This window comes from Canis lupus, chromosome 27 (genome assembly GCF_011100685.1).
Source record: "Canis lupus familiaris isolate Mischka breed German Shepherd chromosome 27, alternate assembly UU_Cfam_GSD_1.0, whole genome shotgun sequence".
NCBI classification, from domain to species: domain Eukaryota; kingdom Metazoa; phylum Chordata; class Mammalia; order Carnivora; family Canidae; genus Canis; species Canis lupus.
The window spans coordinates 42,300,580-42,323,525 of NC_049248.1; the positions used below are offsets into that span (position 1 = coordinate 42,300,580).

At 36.9% G+C, this 22,946-nt stretch overlaps 2 protein-coding genes across 9 annotated transcripts in view; one reads left to right on the forward strand and one right to left on the reverse strand.

Annotated features, from left to right (window-relative positions):
- The window catches only part of LARP4 (La ribonucleoprotein 4), a 182,327-nt gene that overhangs the window by 82,068 nt on the left and 77,313 nt on the right, over positions 1–22,946 (forward strand). The window lies entirely within an intron of this gene.
- Positions 1–22,946, reverse strand: part of FAM186A (family with sequence similarity 186 member A) — a 92,903-nt gene that overhangs the window by 69,385 nt on the left and 572 nt on the right. The gene's annotated exons all lie outside the window — the stretch shown is intronic.

A 22,946-nucleotide genomic window follows, 5' to 3' on the forward strand; every position in this document is an offset into this window, starting at 1 on the left:
CCTTTGGCTCAGGGCATGATCCCAGGTCCAGGGATAGAGTCCCACATCAGGCTGTCTGCAAGGAGCCTATTTCTCCCTCTGTCTAGGCCTCTGCCCCTCTCTGTGTGTCTCTCATGAATAAATAAATCTTAAAAAAAAAAAAAAAAGTCTAGGGATGCCTGGGTGGCTCAGTGGTTGAGCAGTCTGCCTTTGGCTCAGGTTGTGATCCTTGGGTCCTAGGATTGAGCCACACATCAGGCTTCCCACAGGGAGCCTGCTTCTCCCTCTGCCTATGCCTCTGCTTCTCTCTCTCTGTGTCGCTCATGAATAAATAAAATCTTATTTTTATTTATTTTTATTTTTTTTAAGATTTTATTTTTATATTCATGAGCAACACAGAGAGAGAGAGGCCAAGACACAGGCAGAGGGAGAAGTAGGCTCCATGCAGGGAGCCCAATGTGGGGACTCGATCCTGGGTCTCCAGGATCAGGCCCCAGGCCGAAGGTGGTGCCAAACCACTGAGCCACATGGGCTGCCCCTAAATAAAATCTTTTTAAGAAAATAAAATTTTGTCCAATATAAGTATTGCTACTCAGGCTTTCTTTTGACATCTATTTCCATGATAAATGTTTCTCCATCCCCTCACTTTCAATTTGCAGATGTCTTTAGGTCTGAAATGAGTCTCTTGTAAGCATAAATGGGTCTTGTGGGTTTTTTTTTTTCCCCATTCCTTTACACTATGTCTTCTGATTGGAGCATTTCGTTTATTCACATTCAAAGTAATTATTGATAGCTATGTACTTATTGCAATTTTCTTACTTGTTTTATGGTTGTATTTGTACTTCTCTGTCTCTTTCTTCCCTTGCTCTTGTCTCTCATGATAGTTGGCTTTCTTTAGTGATACACTTGGAATCCTTTCTCTTTATTTTTTGCATGTGATTACCATTAGGTTTTGATACAACATCTGCATATAACAGTCTATATTAAGTTGATAGCTATTCAAGTTTGAATCCATTCTTTACTCCTTTTCCCCCAATGCTTTAGGTATATGGTGTCATACTTTACATCCTTTAATTTTCAGTGTCTCTTAACTGATTTTTACAGATATATTTTTTTAAATGCTTTTACACATCCTATTTTTCTTATTCTTATATGGTCTTTCCATGCAAAGTCTCCTTTAACATTTCTTATAGGGCTAGTTTAGTGGTCATAATTTTTTAACTTTTGTTTGGGGAACTCTTTATTGGACTGAAAGAAAAAGTGGCTCAGCCACAACAGTAGGCTTCATGCAACACACAAAGGAGACACTTCCTGAAGTACCAGGTTCTGGTAAGGAGGGGACACTGCATTACAGGGCAATACAGGACCTTGTCTTCATACACTACTTTCAAGAGCAGGAGATGTGACTGACTTGAATTCTAAATGATAGCTTTCCTGGATAGAGTATCCTTGGCTGCAAATTTTTCCCTTTCAGCACTTTGAATGTATCATGGTACTTTCTTCTGGCCTTCAAAGTTTCTGCTGAAAAACAAGGCTGATAGCCTTATGGGGGTTTCCCTTATATGTAACTTTCTTGCTGCTTTTAAAATTCTCTCTTTATCACACTTTTTTCCATTTTAATTACCATGTGTCTTTATCTGGATCTCCTTGGGTTGATTTTGTTGGATTTCTGTGCCTCTTGGATCTTAATTGCTTTTTCCTTCCCCAGATTTGGGAAGTTTTCAGTTTTGAGTTCTTAGAAAATTTTCATAGAAAATAAATTTTATTCCTCTTTTTTTTTTTTCTCTTCTCCTTCTGGGATCTTTTTAATATGGATGTTATTACCCTTGGTAGAGTCACTGAATTCCCTAAGTCTATTCTCATTTTGCTTAATTGTTCCCCTCTAACCTTTTCGGCTTGACTATCTTCCATTACTTTGTCCTCTCAGTTGCTAATTCACTCTTTCACTTCCTCTAGTCTGCTATTTTTTCCATTTACTGTATTTTAAATTTCATTTGTCATGTTCTTCATCTCTGATTGGTTCTTTTTTTTTAGCTCCTTGTTAGAGGTCTCACTGATGTCCTACACTCTTAAGTCCATTGACTACACTCTTAAGTCCATTGAGTATTTAATGATCATTACTTTAAATTTTCTATCAGGCATATTTATCACTGTTTTGTTTAGGTCTCTTGCTGTTTTTACCCTATTCTTTCACTTAGGACATATTCCTCTGCCTCCCCATTTTATCTAACTCTCCACATCTGTTTCTCTGTGTTAGAAAAGTCAGCCACATCTCCAGCTCTTGAAAGTAGTGTATGAAGACAAGGTCCTATATTGCCCTGTAATGCAGTATCCCCTCTTTACCAGAACCTGGTACTTCAGGGAGTGTCTCCTCTGTGTGTTGCATGCAGCCTACTGTTGTGGCTGAGCCACTTTTTCTTTTAGTCCAGTAGCCTACAGTGGCTCTCTTTGCTTGTTGTGGGCAGTGTTTGGTCCTTCTGGTGCTAGTGGACCAGTCTAGGGCTGCCTTGGGCTTGAGTTTAATCAGGCCAGGTGTTGGTCATAGATAAAGTAGTACCAAACTTCAGGGTGCTTTTCCTGTGTTGTCCCCTAAGAAGCTTTCATTTGTGGGTGGGGGATGCACTCAGACCAGCTGTCTGCCCCCATCCTGCTGGTGGGGCCAAAGTCTGACTACTCTGTGTATTGTTTTTCCCTCTCCTCAGGGCAGGAGTCACTTCAGAGTGGTGCTGGCCCCTGTTGGGGCTACTTGCACACTGCCAAGCTTGTGACCCTAATTTGAATGTGCTTCAGTTGAGAAGTATTAGAGGAGGTGGATCCACAAAGCTCACAGGCAGAGTGCACAGTTTTAACAAGATTTGCACACCAGTGGTCCCAGAGAGGGGATTGTCCATGGCTGCTACCAGGACCTAGGCTCTACAAAGCACACATTTTTAGGAGACACAGTGTTGGCAAGGTTTGTGCTGGTCTTCTGGGGGAGGGGCCCTGCAGCACCAGTACTGAGGCAAGCCCAGCCAAAGGGGGCAAGTCCCCAAAGCCTGTGAGTGTGGAGCTTGGTGTAATCAAGTTAGGTGGTAAATGTCAAGGCAGTGCTGGTTCCCACAGGTAGCCATATGTTTATTGGGGTGTGTGTGTGGGGGGGTAGTGCCTGCCAGCTCCTTTGTTCCTAAAGAAGTCTCTCAATGCACCCTGCCCCTCCAGCACATGCTCTGAGTTTAGTAAGCAAATCTCTCACATATACCCTAGGCATCTTTCAAACTGCTGCTTCTATGCTGTATCTCTATGGGCTATTTGTTGTTCTATTTTCAGTTTCCTCTAGCCCTCTTGGCTCTCCCAGAGTGAACCCACTGATTTTTTAAATTTCAGGCTTTGGCTGTGTCCCGGCAGAATGGCAAAAAGAAAAGAAAAAAAGAAAAGAAAAGAGAATAGATTCCAGGCTGTAAGTCCCACTACTTAGAAGAACTCAATAAATTTGGCCCTTGGTTTCCAAAGCCAAATGTTATGGTGAATCATCCTCCTCATGCAGGCTCACTGGTGTAATAGTCTGTTTCTCTCTCTTCTTCATGCCCACGGGTCCCTTCCACCAGGGGACAGTCCTGTGAATCCATTTAGCTCCCTACTGTGTCTGCACCCTTCCTACCCTCTTCAATGTGACTTCTCTACATTTAGCTGTGGAGTTTGTTCTGTCAGTTCAGGTCATTTTCTGGGTTCTGATGTGAGTGTTACCTAGTTATATCCATGGGACAAAGTGAGCTTGTCCTCCTACTCTGCTATCTTCCCAGCAAATTCTCCCTCAGTATATGTTTTTATATAATCTGACTTACCACTATAAAATCTTTTATATCCTTCACATACTCATTAAATAAACTGTTAAAACCAACCAGTATGTAGGGTGACAAGAAATGGATACAAACACTACAACTGAAGCTAATTGTATAGAAATGAATAATATAACCACACTGAGAAGAAAAGAACTAGCTAGTAACTTTGGAAAACAATATCCTGACTGAATAATATAAGGTTAAATACAAAAGAAGGGTACATAAATACTGTATTAGTCACTAAATGTATTTCCTGCAGGGAAATAAAGCTAACAACTGTGAAACTACTTTATGTGTACACTAGAAATGAATGAATAAATATGTTATAGATAATAACTGAATTTCTCACTCCTGTGAAAGAAGTTACAAATAATGAACAGGAAAAGACTAAAATGAGCCCTATGGTATAAAATTAGAATCTGAACTATCAGTACTAAGTCATGTTTTAAATATATTCACAGATAGGTAAATAAATATAGATGTGTGTGTATATATATATATATATATATATATACACATATACATATACTTCTTAGCTCTCTGTTAAGAGGGCCTACAAGAAATGACATTGCAGTAGTAATGAATACACCTAGCCCCAGGTCTTGGTTTCTAAACCTCAATCTCCAAGAAAAAGGAAACAGGGCTTTTGGAAAAAGTCATTGATTTCAGGGTTGGGCAGGGAATGTATAAGATGAGCCTGGAACATCTTATGGTTCTAGATAGATAGATAGTCACTTATTGAAAGAACATAGGAGTCAACCTGAAGGAGCTCCTAATGGCCAGATCTGGAACTGAAGCCAATAATTAATTAATAATAATAATAATAACAACAAACCCACAGGATAGAATAAATATCTATGAATCTCTATCAATATAAGTTAATAAATAAATGGAAGAAGTAGCTCTTCCTTGCAGTAGAGTTCCAATTAATAAATGAAGAAGAAGGGAATAGAAAATTACTACTAGGTAACATTATAGTAATAATTCTTGCAGGCAGTATCTATCAATGAATTCCAAAATTAGGGAACAGGAGTCAGAGAAGATAGAATGTGCATGGTCTCAAAGTATCTTCCCCAAGATATTTATTAATTACAGAGGGAAAAACAGTAACTTTACAGTGAACAAAACATTTGACCAAGTGATCAAGGTTAGCATTAAGTCATAACATAAATCCCTGTAATAGGATGTAATAGGATCCAGATCATTTACGAGTATTTTTGCCCCCAAAACACATAGCCCCAATCCAATCATGAAAAATATTAAAGAAACCAAAATTAAGAGACATTTAAAAAATTAACATTCTTTGAAAATACCAAGATCATGAAAACAATGAATGACTAAGGAAATGATATAGACTGCAGAAGACTAAGAAACAAGTAGGTGAAAAAGAAAGAAAGAAAGAAAGAAAGAAAGAAAGAAAGAAAGAAAGAAAGAAGAAAGAAAGAAAGAAGAAAGAAAGAAAGAAGTAGGTGCAATATGAGACCTTGGATAGGATCCTGGAACAGAAAAACATATTAGTGGAAAAACTGGTAAAATCAAATGAGATCTTTAGTTAATAGTATTGTATCAATTATAATTTCCTACTTCTGACAAAGTACTATGGCTATGTACTATATTAACCAGGGGAAGCTGGATTAAAAATATATGGAAACTGCTCTATTTTGTGGCTTTTCTTTATGTCTAAAATTAATATGAAATAAAAAGCTTAAAGAAAAAAACCTATTCTGCCTTAATTGAATTTATGCATACCTGATTGACCAGCAATTCCAATCATAGATGAAATGCATTCATATGTGCATCAAAAGATATTCACAAGAATGTTTACAGTGACATTATTTCTAGTAGACAACAGCAGAATGGATAAAGTCATAAAATGGAATGATAGTAATGAAAATTAATGAATATAGCTTCATACAAAGAATCTCATGAACATGGTATTAAGCAAAAGAAGCCAGATGTTGGGCAGCCCCTGTGGCGCAGAGGTTTAGCACCGCCTACAGCCCAGGGCGTGATCCTGAAGACCCTGGATTGAGTCCCACGTCAGGCTCTCTGCATGGAGCCTGCTTCTCCCTCTGCCTGTGTCTCTGCCTCTCTCTCTCTGTCTCTATGAATAAATAAATAAAATCTTAAAAAAAAAAAAGAAGCCAGATGTTAAAGAATATATACTGCATGATTCCATTTATCAGGCAACATCAACCTACAGTTTAAAGATGAGGGTAATAATTGTCTTTGGGGAAAATAGGGAGGTTTTTGTAGTGCAGATTATATATATATAATCTAAATCTGGGTTTGTATATTTTGTGATAATTTATGGAATTTTTCCAATTGTGTGCCTTCACTTATGTTTATTATCATTTTTTAAAGTTTTTAAAAGAAGAATTCAACCTATGCTTCCATCTTAGATGAAGTTACAGGGACAAGAGTCATCCTTTTATCTAAAGCAACTAAAAAGGGGCTGCCTAAAAATGATTAATAGAAACAAATGCCAGAGTTCAGACAGCAAGGAGAAGTATTTTCTGTTCCCAAATAGAGTAAAAAGCTTTGTTCATGTGACATCTGATAGAATACTCAGAAAGGTTTTTGCTTCATAGTGGGGGCAATATTAGCCATAGAGTAAATGCTTCTATAGTCTCACTCAACAATACACAAAAGGAAAAACTCAAAAGGATCAAACTACTACTACATAGCTGTGTCCTAAAAGTTTGAAAATATTTATAGGATTAGGAAAATATCCAGCATCTAATAACATAAAGTTCACAATATCTGACATCCAATAAAAAAATATAAGGGAAAGGGATGGATATTAGGGAAGATGGCTGTGTAGGAAGCACAAGGAATCCACCTCTCCAACTAAATAACAACCATAATGGCAGAGTCTATCTGATTTAACTAATTTGAGATTCTGGGGTTTATTCAGTGGTTTATACTTTTAAGGGAAGGCTTGACCAGTAAATTGTAATTTTAGCCTTTACAATAGCAGGTATCCATTCCCCACTCTCCACCTCTGTGACAGGAAACATTCCTAGGACAGCCTATAAGACCCAGTGTGGCCAATATGAATCTTGTCTTCCTGGGACACCTGGATGGCTCAGTGATTGAGTGTCTGTCTTTGGCTCAGGTTGTGATCCCAGGGTTCTGGGAACAAGTCCCACATCCAGCTCCCCATGAGGACTCTGCTTCTCTGCCTATGTCTCTGCCTCTCTCTGTCTCTCATGAATAAATAAATAAAATCTTTAAAATAAATAAAATAAAATAAAATAAAATAAAATAAAGTAAATCTTGTCTTCCAAGTAAGAGACCTGTGTCCTGATTATGAATTACTGTTTCAGATTACAGAGGTGCAGGTTATCATTAATGCAATCTCCACTGGGTAAAGCAGCTTTTCAGGGGATTTAAGGAGATAGTTTTCCTTTTTCTCCCCTTTGGGAGCCAGACATTTAAAGATTAGGACATGCAAAAGCAATTGTATATTCAGAGGAATTTAGAAAGTCATTATGCATGCCCAGAAAAAGATGCAGGCTGATTCCTGGCACATAGAGATAAAAAAAGGAAGGGGGTAAAGAAAAAGCCAGAAACCAACCAAACGAAAACAATCTTCGGGTGGAGGAGGAGGAGAATCTGATTTTCAGACTTACCATATTGTAAGATCAAATGTTCAATTTCTAGCAACAATAAAAAGTCACAAGAGATACAGAGAAAAAGGAAAGTATGTTCTATTCAAAGGGAAAAAAATTACAGAAACCATTACTAAGGAAGACCAGATTGCAGTTTTCCTAGACACAAACTCTAATAAAATAATATAAAATAAATAAAAATTTAAAATAAATTTTTAAATAAAATAAAACAACTGTCTTAAAGATACTTAAAGAGTATCTGACAAGGTCAGGAAAATTATGTATGGACACAACAGAAATATCACTGAAGAGATAAAAAACATAAAAAAGATACAAAAGGAAATTCTGGAGCTGAAAAGTATATCTGAAACTTAGAAAGACCCCGTAGAAGGATTCAAAAGCAGATTTAAGCATGCAGAAGAAAGAATTAGCAAACTTGAAGATAAAACAATTGAAATGAGCAAGTCAGAGGAATAGAAAGAAAAAAGTGAAGGAACCTGAAGGATCTGGGGGACACCATAAAAATATCAATACATACATTGTGGGAGTCCACAAAGGAGACAAGAGAAAGCAACAGGTTTTTTAAAGAATAAATGGCTGAAAACTCCCCAAACTTAAGGAAATATGTGAATCTACAAATCTAAGATGGTCAATGAATCTAAGTAGGCTAGGCTCAAAGAGACTCATGCTGAGACAAATAATCAAACTGTTAAAGCCAAAGAGAGAATGTTGAAAGTAGCAATAGAGACACAACTCATCACATACAAAGGATCTCTATTAAGAATATTAGTAGAATTTTCATCAGAAACCTTCGAGGTCAGAAGTCAGTGGCTTGATGTATTCAAAATGCTGAGAGAAAAAAAAATCAATCAAGAATTCTATATCTTAATTCCTTCAAAAATAAGGAATTAAGACATTAGAAGACAAACAAAAGCTGAGAAAGTATGTCACCACTAGGCCTATCCTATAAGGTATGCTAAAAAGAGTCCTTCAGGTTGAAACAAAAGCACTCAAAATTCTATGGAGAAATGAAGATCTCTGATAAAGGTAAATACATAGGCAATTACAAAAGCTAGTAGTATTGTAATTTTGGTTTATAACTCCATATTTTATTTTCTACATTATTTAAAATACAACTGCACAAAACAACTATTAGTCTGGGGGCACACAATGTACAGATGTAATTTGTGATATCAGTAACTGAAAAGAGTGGGGACAGAACAGTATAGGGGCAAAGTTGTTACGTGAGATTAAAGTTAAACTGGTATAAATTCAAACTAAGAGTGTATAAATTCACAATATTGTTTGTAATCGCCTTGGTAACCACAAAGAAAATAAGTATAGAATATACACAAAAAGATGAGAAAGGAATCAAAACATCTCACTAAAGGGACATTTGTCTGGCTCAGTTGGAAGAGTGTATGACTCTTGATCTCAGGGTTGTGAATTCAAGCCCCATGTTGGGTGTAGAGATTGCTTAAAATAAAATAAATAAATAAATAAATAAATAAATAAATAAATAAATAAAATACAAACATTTCACTCAAAGAAATCAACTAAGCACAAAAGATGACAATAATGTAAAAAATGAGGGAGGAAGCTATAATGCAAAGAGAAAATAAATAAAGTGGCAAAAATCCAATCCCTCCTTATTAGTAATTACTTTAAATATTATGGATTAAGATATCAAAATATAACAATTGGCAGAAAAGATTTTTAAACTATGATTCATGGGTGCCTGTCTGGCTCACTCAATTAAACATCTGCCTTCATTTCAGGTCATGATCTCAGGGTCCTGGGATCGAGTCCTGCATTGGGCCCCTGCCCAGTGGGGAGTCTGCTTCTCCCTTTTCTTATGCCCCTCCCCTCAGCTGTGCTCTCTCTCTCTCTCTCTGTGTGTCTCAAATAAATAAATAAGACCTTTTAAAAAATAAATAAAAAATTTAAAAATTAAAACTATTATTTAACTGTATGCTGTTTACTTATTTTTTTTTTAAGATTTTATTTACTTATTCATAGACACAGAGAGAGAGGCAGAGACACAGGCAGAGGGAGAAGCAGACTCCATGCAGGGAGCCTGATGTGGGACTCGATCCCAGGTCTCCAGGATCACACCCCAGGCTGCAGGCGGCACCAAACCGCTGAGCCACTGGGGCTGCCCTAACTGTATGCTGTTTATAAGAGACTCATTTTAAAACCAAAGATCCAAAGTGGTTGAAAATAAAAGAATGGAAAAAGATATTCTAAAATATATAACCAAGAGAGATCTGAGTGGCTATAGTAAGCATGTCAGACGAAATAGACTTTAAATAAAAAGAGATCACAAGAGGGGCATCTGGATGGCTCAGTTAGCTAAGTGTCAGACTTTTGACTTCGGCTAAGGTCATGATCTCAGGGTCATAAGATCGAGCTCCATGTTGGAAATGGAGCCTGCTAAAGATTCTCTCTCCCTCTGCCCCTCCCTCCTCTAAAAACATATTACAAGAGATAATAATAAAAGGTTCAATACAAGAAGAAGAAACAGTTAAAAACATTTATGCATCTAAATAACAGACTAACAAAATTTAAGAAGTGAAAACTGACAGAATTGAAGGGAAAAGCAGTTCTACAATAGTGGGGGACTTCGGTGCTTCACTTTCAATAACAGAACAAGTAGACAGAAGATAAATTAGGAAATAAAGGACTAAAACAACTCAGTAAACCATCTAGATATAACAGATGTATGCAGAACACTTCATTAAATCACAGAATACACAATTTTCTCAAGTGTATGTGGGATATTCTCCAGGAGAGACAATTAGCCCACAAAACAAATCTAAACATATTAAAAAATGTGTCATACAAAGCACTTTTTTCCAACCACAATGAGATTAAAATTAGAATCCAATCAGGGGAAAAAAAAACTAGAAAATTCACATGCGTGGAAACTGACACAGTCTTAAACAGTAAGTGGGTCAAAGATGAAGTCACAAGTGACATTAGAAAATATGTATGGGGCAGCACCGGTGGCACAGCGGTTTAGTGCAGCCTGCAGCCCAGGGTGTGATCCTGGAGACCCAGAATTGAGTCCCACGTCAGGCTCCTTGCATGGAGCCTGCTTCTCCCTCTGCCGGTGTCTCTGTCTTGCTCTCTCTCTCTGTGTCTCTCATGAATAAATAAATAAAATCTTAAAAAAGAAAAAAGAAAATATATATGGATGAAAATGCAAACACAACATACCAAAACTTATGGGATGCAGCAAAAGCAGTGCTAAAAGGGAAATTTGTGGTAAAAAATTTCTAGGAAGTTTACAGGAAAAAAAGATCTCAAGTCAATAACCTAACTTTACACATTAAGAAACTAGAAAAAAATAATAAAATAAACCCAAAGCTAGCAGATGGAAGGAATTAATAATCATTAGAGCAGACATAATGAGAGGAGAGAAAAACAATGAAACAAAAGTTGCTTCTTCTAAAAAAAATCAACAACTTTGACAAACCTTTAGATTGACTAAAACACAAACACCAGAGAAGACTTAAGTTACTAAAATTAGAAACCAACATGAGCACATTACTACTGATTCTACAGAAATAAACAGGATTATTAGAGGGTGATATGAACAGTTGCATGTCACCCAATTGGACAGTGTAGATGAAATGGAAAGAGTCCTAGAAACACAAAACATATGAAGACTAAATTACAAAGAAATATACAATCAGAAAAGACTTATAACTATAAAGGAAAACAAATCAGTAACAAAAATACCTCCCAACAAAGAAAAACCCTATGCCAGGTGGCTTCAGTGGTGGCTTCCACCAAACTGGAGAGTTGGTATGTCCCTGAGGTAGGCCAGTGAAATTGTATGTTGCTGGCCCTTCCACCTAAAAGCAAACTGCTTCTGGTGGTCTTTATTGACAGGTATGAAGAAAACCCATTTGTCAAATCAGTGGCTGCATACCGGATACCAGAGGATCTATTCATTTACTCAAGCAATGAAACCAATGTGACACACACACAGCTGCAAGTGGAGTCACTCCCTGGTTAATTAATCACAATAATCCACTTTTAGTCTCCAAGATCCGTGTGTCTTCTGCACAGGCCAAATAGGCAAGTTGAACGAAGATGTGCTGGGAATCTACACTCTTGCATCTTTCCTTGATGATGGGACTCATTTCTGCAATCCCTCTAAAGATGCAGTATTATTTCTGGTTTACTATTTTCTTAAGTAAAGGAAGTTCTCGTGGCTTCCACTTGGCATTTCCCACCATCACAACCTTTGCTCCACAGGTCAGGGAAAACAATGTGTGGATTCCGTCAGCTGCTGAGTATGTCTGTTCCACTTGTGCATTTCAGATCTGGTGAGACAACCATAGGATGGGTTCAGCATAAATTTTTGGCAATGAACTATGGTCCTTCCTCAAAGGGACCCAGTCTTGCCTTCTGGGTCTGCAAACTGTCTCAAGTCTGGGAACTGATTGAAAGGCCATGACTCTGTTTTTATTATTTAGGTTAGACTTTTGTTCACTTGGCCTAGAAATCTCTTACTTATATAAATAAAATTAGAATTTGGTAGGCAGACACCTGGGTGGCTCAGTCTATTAAGCATCTGCCTTTGGCTCAGGTCATGATCCCAGTGTCCTGGGACTGAATCCCACATTGGGCCCCCTGCTCAGTGGGGAGTCTGCTTTTCCCTCTCCTTCTTCCCCTCCCTCCTGCTCATGCTCTCTCTCTCTCTCTCACGTAAATAAATAAATAAATCTTTAAAAAAGAATTTAGGGACGCCTGGGTGGTTGAGCGTCTGCCTTTGGCTTGGGGCATGATCCTGGTATCTGGGGATCGAGTCCCGCGTCGGGCTCCCTGTGGGGAGCCTGCTTCTCCCTCTGCCTGTGTCTCTGCCTCTCTCTCTGTGTCTCTCACGAATAAATAAATAAAATCTTAAAAAAAAAAACGAATTTAATAAGCTTCCTATCTATTTCCCTTGTAGGAACACCATAATCAACTAGCTAATGCTATAGTTCTTTATAAGTCAGGCCATTTTGATGGATGCTTTGGCTCTGCTGTCCATCACATTAAATACACACACACCTGGCCTTAGTTGGTTCAGTGCCATGACTTGGCCCTTGCCACCTCAGGATTCAATTACTCCCATTGCATTTAGGTTTCCCAATTCAGTGACTGTGTTTCCCACTGTGAAGTCTGGCCTGAAGGGCAATCACAGAGCTCTCCAAGGATACTCAGGCCTCTCTCATAAATTCATTTCTTACAGTCACGGTGAAAGGTATATCTTTTAGACTTTCCCAGGGTTAGTGAGTACGTAGTAAGTGACAAATCCACTCTAACATTCCCGTTTCCCTGAGCCTTTGAATTCTTTTCTCTACCTTAAACTAGGGCATTTCTTTTCACTGTGGGCAACCTAGGTCCATGTTTCAACCAACCAACCAAACTGTTAGAACCTTGTCTAATTCCCCCACCTGCAATGTTAAATACAAAATCTCTGCTTAATGAATCATATCAATTAATTCAGCCTCACTCAACTTTATGTTCCTTCCACCATTATTATCCCACACTCTTAATAATATCCATTCCCTGGATTTCTGTCTGTAAAAGTTAGAAAACTCAAGTCATTCTTTTGGAATGTAGTCCATATCCTCATGGATCACATTTTGGACCTCACCTTTAGTGCCTGCTGGATTTGAATGTAGTTATAAGTCTAGAAACAAGTGTTTAGGAGTGATTCCTGGAGAAACTCAACACTATCTTGCATGGCAGCTGCCTCAACAGAGGTCATTATAGTTTTCTCAGACAATGCGGGGTTAATCCCTTCAGACAGGAATGGATTATCTACTCCAACTATGGATAAAGTGGCCACTCCCATCAGAATGAAGAGGCTACTCTGAAGTGGGTGGTGAAGAGGTGGCTCCCCTCATGAAGCATACTCATCAGAATTTAGAGGCTTTATGTCTCAGGCTTTACCAGGGCCTTCCCATACATCCTCATTCCAATTTTGTCAGAGTCCTGTTCCTTCCCACTCAGTGCCCTCACTTTAACAGTAGACATTCTGCAAGGCTTGAAATTCAATTTACATTGTAATTCGTCCAGAGAATGAGATTCTTGGCTTAATTATCAGCAATCTCAGTATTGCAGCTATTGGAGATCAGGATCTCCTTCAAAACACACTCACAAGCTTTCAGGTCATTCATGTGGTGCTTGAGCTAGAAATTCAAATCCTTGAACTCATCCTTTTCTTTCCCTACTTTATCCTGACATTAGGAGCAACCAATCAGTCTTATTATGTTTGTTAGTTTGCCAAATGTGTTTGAAAGTATCACATACAAAGTCACCTAGATTCTTGCTTCTTACAAGCAGTTGATTAGGAGTGTCCAATAGTGATATTTTACATATATATGTATATTAAACAGGTAGATTAATATATACATATATAGACACAAGTAGATTAATATATATCTTTATATTTGTGTACATATATCTTTTTTTTTAAAGATTTTATTTATTCGTGAGAGACACAGAGAGGCAGAGACACAGGCAGAGGGAGAAGCAGGCTCCACGCAGAGAGCCTGATGTGGAATTTGATCCCAGGGGGATCCCTGGGTGGCGCAGCGGTTTAGCGCCTGCCTTTGGCCCAGGGCGCGATCCTGGAAACCTGGGATCGAATCCCACATCGGGCTCCTGGTGCATGGAGCCTGCTTCTCCCTCTGCCTATGTCTCTGCCTCTCTCTGTGTGTGACTATCAAAAATAAAAAAATAAAAAGGAATTTGATCCCAGGACTCCAGAATCATGCCCTGGGCCGAAGGCAAGCACTTAACCGCTGAGCCACCCAGGGATTCCCCACATATATCTTTAAATATATACATATATATCTTTAAATATAAATTTAAATTTATAAATATAAATTTATATATGTATACAAATATATGTGTATATATTTTAGAGAGAGATAAAGAATTGATACACATGATTATAGAGGCTAAGAAGTCTCACAATTTTCAGTTGCCAAGTTGGAGATCCAGGCGAGCCTTTGATGTAGGTCTAGTCCAAAAGCCAGCAGGCTCAAGACTCAAAAAGTGCTGACGTTTCAGTTCAAATCTGAAGGCAGGAAAAGACTGATGTCCTAGCTCAAGGAAGGCAGGGAGGTAGAGGTTCCTTTTTGTTCTATTCAGGTTTTAAATTGATTGGATGATACCCATCCACATTAGAGAAAACATTCTGCTTTACTCAGTCTGATTCAAGTGTTAATGTCATCCAGAGAAATCTTTATAGACTTACTCAGAATTTTGACTAAATGTCTGGGCACAGTGTAGCCCAGTCAAGTTGACGCATAAAATTACTTAGTACAACTATCAACACAGTAAAAAGCCAGTACACAGAATGGAGGAAAATATTTGCAAATCATGTATCTGATAAGTTTAATATCTAGAATATATAGACTTCCTAGAACTCAAGAACAACAAACCAAGTTCCAAGATGGGCAAAGGATTTGAATAGACATTTCTCCAAAGAGTATATATATGCAGTCAATAAGCACATGAAAAAGATGCTCTACATCACTAATCATTACAGAAATGCAAATCAAAGCCACAAAGAGATACATCACACCCATTAAGATGTCTATTATTAGAAAGGAAAGAAAATATCAAGTATTGGTGAGGATGTGGAGAAATTGGAACCCTTGTGCACTGTTGATGGGAATGTAATATACTGCACCACTACAAAAAAGTATGGCAGTTTCTCAAAAAACTAAAAATAGAATTACCAAATGAGCCAGAAATTCTTCTCCTAAATATACAAAAAATTTAAAGCAGGGACTTGAACAGATATATTTCCTATGTTTATAGCAGCATTACTCACAATAGCAGAGGTGAAAGTAGCCAAGATGTCCACTGATGAATGAATGGGTAAATAAGATATGATATATACATATAATGTAATATTATTTAGCCTTCAAAACAAAGGAAATTCTGATATATACTACAACATAAATGAACTTTGAAGACATGTTAAGTGAAATACGACAGGCACAAAAAAACAAAGTTTATGATTCCACTTAAAGTATCTAGAGTATGCAAATTCAAAGAGACAGAAATTAAGATGGTGGTTTCCAAGGTGTGTGGGAAATGAGTGGTTATTTTTAATGAGTCAGAGTTTCTGTTTGGGATGAAAATTTCTGAAAATATAGTGTTGATGGTTACAAGGCATTATAAACATACTTAATGCTACTGAATTGTACAATTCAAAATAGTTAAAATAATAAATTTTATGTTATGTATATTTTACCACAATAAAAATTGAAAATAGATAATTGCCTGTTTAAAACAATAATTGAAATGTAAAAAATATTTATAACATATGTAGAAGTATGATATGAATATCACAAAGGCCAGGATAGAGAAAAAGGTAGAATATTGCCATAAGGTTCCTACACTATTCAAAAGTGGTAGGATAGGGGATCCCTGGGTGGCTCAGCGGTTTGGCGCCTGCCTTAGGCCCAGGACATGATCCTGGAGACCCGGGATTGAGTCCCATGTCAGGCTCCCGGCATGAAGCCTGCTTCTCCCTCTGCCTGTGTCTCTGCCTCTCTCTCTTTCTCTATGTCTATCATAAATAAATAAAATCTTTAAAAAAAAAAAAAGTGGTAGGATACCACTTGGGTGATAAATATGTTACAACCCAAAAGCATTCACTAAAAAGGTGAAACAGTGTTATAGCCAATAAAATAGAATCATAATATATTAAATCTAAAAAAAGAAAAAAGAAAAAAGAAAAAATTGGACAAACAAAACAAATAGCAAGGTGGTAAATTTAAAGTTAACCATATCAATAATTACATTAAGTCTAAATGGTCTAACCATCCTATAAAAGGCAGAGATTCAGCTTGGATTAAAAAAGAAACCCAATTAAATGCTTTCCTATAAGAAATCCACTTTAAATATAACTACCTCAATATGTTTAAAGTAAAAGAATGGAGAAAGTACAAAGATGGTAACACTCATAAAAAGAAAGCTAGAGTGGCTCTATTAATAAACAAAAGTAGATTACAGGGAAAAGTATATTACTAGAGATAAATAAGATCATCTCATAATAGTAACATGGCCAATTCATCGAGAGGACATAGCAATTGTATATGTTGTGGCATCTAAAACACAGCCACAAAGTACATGGAAAAACTCTGAGAGGGGCACCTGGGTGGCTCAGTCAGTTAAGCATCTGCCTTTGGCTCAGGTTATGATCCAGAAACCTAGGGTTGAGCCCTGAATTGGGCTCCCTCTCCCTCTACCAGGCCCCCTGCTTATGCTCTATTGCTCTCTCTCTGTCAAATAAATAAATAAAATATTTAAAAATTTTATTTATTTATTTATTTATTTATTTATTTATTTATTTATTTATGAGAGACACAGAGAGGCAGAGACACAGGCAGAAGGAGAAGCAGGCTCCCTGTGGGGAGCCTAATGCGGGACTCAATCCCAGGACCCTGGGATCGTGACCTCAACCGAAGGCAGATCACTGAGCCACTCAGGTGCCCCTAAATAAATAACATTTTAAAAAAGGAAAACCTTTGAGAAAACTATCAGAAGAACTAGAAAAATTCAAAATTATAGTTAAATATTGCTATACCCCTCTTCTGATAATTGATAAAGTTGAGAAAAATGATGGAAGACTTGCACAATATTATCAACCAACTTGACATAATAATTTTTTATCGAGTACATCACTCAACAACAGAATACAAATTATATTCAACACATATATGACATTTATCAACACAGACCATATTCTGAGCCTTAAAACAAATTTCAAGAAATTTACAAGGATTCAGATCATATGGAATAAATTCTCTGATGCCAATGAAATTATATTTGAGATACATAAAAGAAAAAAATCCAAATATTTGGAAAATAAATACTCCTCTAAATAACCTATAGATCAAAGAAAAAAATCAAAAGGGAAACTAGAAAGTATATAAAACTGAATAAAAATGAAAACACAGAATTTTCATTTGCAAAGGGAGATATATATTGAAAAAAAACCACTTCTTACAAGAGAAAAGTTCTCAAATCAATGATCTCAGTTTCCACCTTAGAAACTGAGAAAAAGAGCAAAGTATATCCAAAGTAAATAGTGTAAATGAAATAATAAAGATCAGTGTGGAAATCAGTAAAATAGAAAACAGAATTAAGGGAAATATGTGAAATCAAAATTTGGTTCTTTGGGGCACCTGGCTGGCTCAGTTGGTAGAGCATTTGACTTTTTTTTATTTTATTTTATTTATTTATTCATGACAGACACAGAGAAAGAGGCAGAGAGAGAAACAGGCTCCCTGCAGGGAATCCAATGCAGGACTCCATCCCCGGACTCTGGGATCACAGCCTGAGCTGTAGGCAGACGCTCAACCACTGAGCAATCCAGGCATCCCGAGCATGTGACTCTTGATTTTGGGGTTGTGAGGTTGAGCCCCATCTTGGGTGTAGAGATTACTTAAAAATAAAATCTTTTGGGATACCTGGGTGCCTCAGTCAGTTGAGCAGCTGACTCTTCATTTTGGCTCAGGTCATGATCTCAGGGTCCTGGGATCAAATCCTGCATCAGGCTTCATGCTCAGCTGGGAGTCTGCTTGAGGATTCTTTCTCCTCTCCATCTGCCCCTCCCCCTATTCACTTTCTCTCTAAAATAAGTAAATAAATATTTTTAAAAACTTTTTTAAAAAGTTGGTTCTTTGAAAATAGCAAGAAAATTACTAAACCTCTAGCCAGATTGTAAGGGGAGAGAGAAAGAAGACAAATTGCTAATATCAGAAATGAAAAGTGATGATTATTATAGATTCTACAGATAATAAAGGGATAATAAGATATTAGCATGAATAATTTTGGGCCAATAAAATTATCTAAGATAAAATGGACAAATTACTTACAAGACACAAACTGTGAAAGCTCAGTCAAGAAGATAGATAATATGAGGGGTGGCTGGGTGGCTCAATAGGTGAAGTGTTGGACTTCAGCTCAGGTCCCAATCTTGGAGTCCCAGGATCAAGTCCCGCAACAGGCTCCCCACTCAGTGAGGAGTCTGCTTGTCCCTCCCTCTCTGCCCCCATCCCCTGCTTGTGCTCTGTCTCTCTCTCAAAAAAATAAATAATAAATAAAATCTTTCTTAAAAAAGATGCTGGATAACCTGAATAGCTATAGAGTTTTTTAAATTGAACTTGTAGTTTAAAACTTTCCCATGAATTAAGCCACAAGTCTAGATGGTTCCACTGGCTATTTCTCCCTACCCAACCCAAATACTTAGTGGTTTCTGCCAAACATAAAAGGAAATGACAATTGTCAAAAGTCTTTTTTTTTTAATTTTTTTTAAATTTATTTTATGATAGTCACACAGAGAGACAGAGAGAGAAGAGAGGCAGAGACACAGGCAGAGGGAGAAGCAGGCTCCATGCATCGGGAGCCCGACGTGGGATTCGATCCCAGGTCTCCAGGATCGCGCCCTGGGCCAAAGGCAGGCGCCAAACCGCTGCGCCACCCAGGGATCCCCAATTGTCTAAAGTCTTACAGAAAATTGAAAAGAATATTCTACCTGAGTTTATAAAGCTAGCATTAGTCTGATGCCAAAACCAAGTATTAAAAGAAAACTACAGACCAATATTTTTTTAAACACAGACACAAAAATTAACAAAATTTTAGCAAATTGAATACAGGATAATAAAAAGAATGCTACATTATGAGTAAATGGAATTTACCCAAAAAATGCAAGGTTGTTTTATCAGTCATAAATCAATGTAATTCATTATTTCAACAGATTTGAAAAGACAAAAAAAAAAAAAAAATCCCACATGATTATTCCAATAGAGGTAGTAAAACTTTTTGATAAAACCAGGTATCTATTCCTGATTAAAAATATCAGCAAGCTGCGTAAAGATGAGAATTTCCCCAACTTGATAAAGAACATCATTAAAAAATATACTGCTACTATCATACTGAATGGGGGAAGACTGAATGTTTTTCCCTAGCACCAAGAAGAAAGCAAGGATGTCTCACCACTACTATTCAACTTTATACTGAAGTTCCTTGCCTGCCTACTCAGTAAGTTAAAAAAGAGGTTTGTTTATTTTCCTCCCTCCCCAAAAAAACAAAGTTGAAAAGCACTCAGAGGGAATCAGACTGCTTCTATTAGCATATAACAGGGTTGTCTCTGTAGAAAATCTGAAGGTAAGTGTGAAGAAAATCTATTATACAAGAGGAACATACAAAAATCTGTTGTATTTCTATATATTTGTGTGAAAAATTGAGAATGGAAATTAAAAAGCAATACTATTCACAATAGTAAAAAAATATGGAATACTTACGGGCAAATCTAACAGAAGATATTCAAGATCTAGCACTTCTAAGAAGTGCTTATTAGACCTACCTAAATAAAAACAGAGATATGCTATGTTCATAGGTCAGAAGACTCAATATTGTTAATTCTGAATTCTCCCCAAATTGATCTATACCAGCAGGCTTTTTCCCCCAGTAGAATTTGACAGGCTTATTCTAAATTTTACATGGAAATGCAAAGGGAGAAAGCAGTGTGAATACAGTTTTTAGGTTATGAGTGTTTGAGTGTGTCACTCCAGAGAAAGAAGCCCAAGTAGATGAAATGGGGATAAAAGGAAGATGTGAGAGAAGTTGGGCATAATTGAAAAAGAACAAAGTTGGAGAACTAAAAATACATGATGTCAAGGATTATTATAAAACCTCAGTAATCAAGACATTGTAGTGTTAGCATAAACGTAGATAAATAGATCAAGAGGACAGACTAGAGAGTCCATAAACTCATACATATATGGTCAATTGATTTTTCAGTAAAGGTGCAATGCAATGCAATGAGAAGGGATAGTGTTTTCAATAAATGGATCTAGAATAATTGTTTAAGAAAAAAAACAATATCTCAATCAATATCTGACATCATATACAAAGATTTAGACAAAATGAACCATAGATCTAAATGTAAAATGTATAATTATAAAACTCCTAGAATACATAAGAGAAAATGTTTGTGATGTTGGGGTAGTCAAAATTTGCTTGGAAAGAAAGAAACGCTGATAAATTGGACTAAGGAGTTTTGTTCTTTTTGTTTGTTTTTGACAAGTTTTGTTCTTTGAAAGACACAATTAGTAGAAGAAAAAGACAAGCCACAGAACGGGAAAAAAACATTTGCAAATTGGTTCTCTGATAAAAGTTGTAATCAGAATACATAAAAATACCTAAAACTCAGTAATAAGCCCATAGACCAATAAACATTTAAAATATGGTCAAAATATTTGAACTACCAAAGAAGACCTACCAAGTGCAAATAAACTTATGGAAAGTTGTTCAAAATCATTAGTCATTATGAAAGTGAAAATTAAAACCACAATGGGATACTATTATATACCTTTGGAATGGTTAAAATTAAAAAGATTGACATCAAGTGTTGATAAATATGTAGAGCAATTGAAAATCTCATATACTGCTTGTGGTAATATAAAATAGTATAACCACTTTTTAAAAAGTTTTAATTTAAATTCCAGTTAGTTAACATGCAGTGTAATATTATTTTCAGGTGTACAATATTGTCATTCCACACTTCCACAAAGTACCTGGTGCTCCTTACAAGTACACACCTTAACCCTATCCTCTATTTAACCCATCCTCCCACCCACCTCCCCTCTGGTAACCATCAGTTTGTTCTCTATAGTTAAGCATCTGTCACTTACTTTGCCTCTTTCCCTCCCCCACAACCATGTTCATTTGTTTTGTTTCTTAAATTCCACATATGAGTAAAACAATATGGTATTTATCTTTCTCTGACTTATTTCACTTAGCATACTACTCTCTAGCTCCATGTACATGGTTGCAAATTCAAATTTTCACTCTTTTTTATGCCTGAGTAATATTCCATTATATATGTATATCACATTTTCTTTATTCATTTACCACCTGATGGACATTTGGGCTTTTTCCATAATGTGTCTATTGTGGATAATGCTGCTTTGAGTAGAGGGGCACATGTATCCCTTCAAATCAGTATTTTTGTATCCTTTGGGTAAATACCTAGTAGTGCCATTGCTGGGTCATAGGATAGTTCAATTTTTAACTTTTAGAGTAGTCTGCATAGTGTTTTCCAGAGTGGCTGTAACAGTTTGCATTCCCACCAACAGTGCAAGAGGGTTCCCCTTTATCCACATCCTTGCCAACGTCTATTGTTTCCTGAGTTGTTAATTCTAGCTGTTCTGACAGGTGTGAGGTGAATCTCATGTCGTTTTGATCTGTATTTCCCGGATGGTGGTACTGGCACAAAACTAGACACATAGTTTAGTGGAACAGAATAGAAAACCCAGAAGTGAACCCACAACTAGACTGTCAATTTATCTTCGGAAAGCAGAAAAGAGGGGAATCCCTGGGTGGCTCAGCGGTTTAGCACCCGCCTTTGGCCCAGGGCGTGATCCTGGAGTCCCGGGACTGAGTCCCACGTCGAGCTCTCTGCATGGAGCCTGCTTTTTCCTCTGCCTGTGTCTCTGCCTCAGACAAAAAAAAAAAACCCACATGATTATTCCAATAGAGGAATAATCCTCTATTTTTTTTTAAAAGTAGATGCTATATGATTCCACTTACATAAAAAATTCTTTTAAAATGCAAAATAATCTTATAGTGACAGAAGGCATATTAGCAGCTGCCTAGAAATTGGGGTGGGGAGTTTAGGAAGGGTGTGTGGGAGGAATTGAACTAAGCGTGAGGAAACTTTTTGGGGTGATGGGTAAGTTCATTATGTTGATGAATGTGATAAAGTTTTTTTTTTTAAGTATTTATTTATTCATGAGAGACACAGAGAGAGAGGCAGAGACATAGACAGAGGAAGAGGTAGGCTCCCCACGGGGAGCCTGATGTGGGGCCCGATTCTAGGATGCCAGGATCACACCCTGAGCCAAAGGCAAAGGCTCAACCACTGAGCCACCCAGGCACCCCAATTGTGATGAAGTTTTCATAGGTGTTTATGTATATCAAAACTTGTATACTTAAAAATATATACAGCTTACTATGTGTCAATTATACCTCAATAAAGATGTTAAAAGCAAACACCAGGTCATTGTTGTTAGTTGTGAGGAGTTGGACCAGGAGTAAGTTTACGAAGAGAATGGGAAAGTACAAATATTAAGCACTCCTTAAACGAAAAAACTTACCTGAATTAATTTCTTTTAACCTGACTGATTTTGTTGTATTCTGTTTGAGAAAATAGATACCTTAATTGTTTGGGATTTATTGGATTGTTATATTTGTCAAGGTTTTTGTTTATTGGGTTTCTGTTGGCCAATAAATCTCCCTTCCATGAGGTGATCAAGGGAATTAAAGGGAGCTGGAATTCAAATCTAATTATGTTTCTTCTCGTTAGCAACTATTTGACAAAAGTTTAGTTAAGAACAAATGAAAAAAAAAAAAGAAAAAAGAACAAATGAAAACTATTGACTGAAATTAGATATCACTAATACTATAGATTTTAACTTTTCTTTCCATCCCAATCACTCAATAG